Consider the following 3,158-nt stretch of genomic DNA (forward strand, 5'->3'; position numbering starts at 1 on the left):
CGTTTCTTTGACTGCTCGTACAAACCGCTTTTTTTTCAACATCGCGTCATTTTACGTCACACGAGGGAGACGTGTGCTGTGCTCTGCCGCAGCTCAGTGCAGAGTGGGTTGGTATTCAGTAAGAGCGGTTGTGAGACAGTGTGTTTTCAGTAGTTTTTGTATTTCAATTTATCATCGTCATGGTAAATTTATGTGTTTGTGGAGCTTGCAAAAACTCCAGCCTGTCAGGACATCGAGTCCACCGGTTTCCTAACAGGAAAAAGGACGGTGCTATCTTTCGTGCCTGGGTGCGGGTTGTGCAGGTGAAGAGACGGGATTTCTCTTCCGCGTCGGCTTCGGAAAACGCGGTCGTGTGTAGCGTTCACTTCAGATCGGAGGATTATCGTCCCGGCGATATGAAGGAGTTCAACATGGGATACCGAAGTAAGAACCGGGTGAGACTCAGAGCTAGTGCGGTTCCTTCAGTGCACGCATCTTCGGGTTCTCCCGCTGGATGTAGGCGCGAGCACAACATCAACTGGCAAACGCAATGTAAGCGAAACGAAACTGAGCTAACAGTTACTCGTTATTGTGTTTGTGTGGACCGTTTATCAGTTTGGACCAGTGCAGCGCGAGCCTGATCAAGCAACACTGTAGCCTAACTGCGAGATCCAGTAAATAAAGAATTCGCCACTTAAGTAATGTCATTGCAACCCATATTTCCCTGTTGTTTGAATCGACCGCTCTCCCTCGTGCTACGTCACGACTCTCGCCCGTCACGCCCATTTTCAGATGCGGAAGTAAAATTTTCTCACAAAAACGACTCCAGAAGCCACTGTAGCATATTTATAATTTTTTTTAAAGAAAATCTAGTTCCTACATTATTTTTCTATACATTGACTTGTTGGGTCTTCTAACCTGCAACCTGCAAGTTGCTCTTTAAGATTGTAAGTATGTGCTGTAGCATAATGAATAGACATATTATAAGTTATCATTTCCATGAACGCGCACGAAATAACGAATTCTACAATGATGAATATTACATTCTACTACGATTACATTCACACTTACATTATTAGGACGTAAACAACTAGTTTCAAAATTTTACTTATTTATTTTATTTATTTATTTGTTTGTTTATTTGTTTATTGGTTTGTTTGTTTATTTATATATATATTTTAGCTATTAGGATGCTTTATATAGTTTTAGTGTCCATTGTGTGTTCAGTTGTCCTGGTACCCTGAAAATCCGCTGGGGAAACACAATGTAACAGTCTTTTTTTACATACTACAGTATATTCCCTAAGCTGGTCACATAAACAGCAGTAGAGGGAAATAAATTAAAAAGCCTAGTCAATATACTCACTAAAATGTACAAAGACTGGCCTAATATTCACAAAAGTTAAAACGCCTTACTTATGTACGTATGGTTATGATAATGTTGTGATTCAATCACTCAGGGTTTAGTTGCCAGATTACAAAACTCACTCGAATATACTAACTAACTAAATTTCAGTTTTATGTGTATGTAAAAAAATAGGCTAGGCCTATTAATTTTTTTTTTTTACACCAAAATAAGATATTTGTACTAAAATAAAATACAACAATTATTAAAAAATTTAAGAATGTATACAATTATAAAAAATTAAACATACATTTAAAATAATTGTATTTATATTGCAATATATTTATATTGCCCCCTCATCCTTCCCACGGGTCATTTTGACCCGATTTATTTATTTATTTATTTATTTGTTTGTTTGTTTGTTTGTCGCACTTGAACCACGAATACACAAAAATATATTTATGGATTCGAGGAGTTTTGTTGTTGAAATAAAATAAAGTAACAAATCCTTCCCTCGCGGGTCAATTTGATCTCCTTAGGGAATGAATGGAATGCGAGGAATGCTTCAGTACACATAGAAAAACCTAAAAATGCTCAAACTTTACAAAAAAATTATTTTATGTGTATCTGAATGCACACTGAAGAGAAACTGACTTTAGGACTCAGCGGAACCGCTCATTTGCTCCATATAGAGCTATAAGGCCATCTAGTGGCAAGAGTTATGAAATATCATGATATATTATTTTTTCCCACAAGAGGTCGGTAAAGACAAACAATTTAAGATATTTTGAGCTGAATTAAAGATTTATCCGTGAAATTGTGAGTTAGTTTGAATTTAAGTTGAAAGAATGTGAGGAATGTGCTTAAATTACAAAATCACTATTTATTTATGATTTATTGATCAAATCTAGTCATTTAAAGGTAAATAAAATATATATATTTTTTTTTAAATCCCCCCCCCCAAAAATTGCATTAAAAAATAGAAAAAATATTAACTAAATGAAATAAAATAAGCTTTCTGGACCAAATTTTGTTCCAGGACGCAAGCTTATATGTTTAAAAAGAAACAGAAAATTTACCAGACAGGAATAATAGTAATTAATAAAAATAGTAAAAAAAAAAAAAGTTAATAAATGTTGTACCCTGCAAATAAGTCAACATTTTTTTTCCGCTTTCGATTTTATTTGATCTCTTTCTTTCTACAAAATATCACTACAAAAAAACCCCAAAAAACTCTACAATTGTGACCTGGTTTACAGTTATAAACTTCAACAATGTAAAGTTGAATTACTTTAGCCTGAATAAAAACTATAAGTGTCACTTGGTTAATGCAATGTATATTTCTTTTCAATTAATGCAATTTAACAAAGCTTTTTTGTTTCAAAAACATTTGCCATTATTTTACTTCAATTCACTTGTCAATAAATCTTTTTGACACTTCAAAAATAACTTTATAGTTTCTAAATGAGAACTACATTGCATAATATAGCTACACATGAGGAGAGAATGCAAGGACAGCAGCTTTGTAACCATAACATAAATTTTATTTAGTTACGCAATAAAAAAATGATACAGTACGAGCAGCTGTATTCTGGGGTGTGGATAGTAGGCTTACTAATCCCATTGGTTGTTGTGTTATTGAGGGTGGGACAAAGCCTTGTGATTGGCTGTGTTTTTTGGTTGATCAGCCTCTCAGGCACTGAACGAGCCACCGATCAACGTCACCAGGATCTACTTAATATTCATAAGCTCAGCCTTTGCCATAGTAAGATTGGTGAATCTGCTGTCGGGGCGGTCCTGTGTGTCGTGTGGGGCTGGGCGTAGGCTGTACTGCT

This window comes from Abramis brama (assembly GCF_963993115.1).
Source record: "Abramis brama genome assembly, chromosome: 20".
Lineage (NCBI taxonomy): Eukaryota > Metazoa > Chordata > Actinopteri > Cypriniformes > Leuciscidae > Abramis > Abramis brama.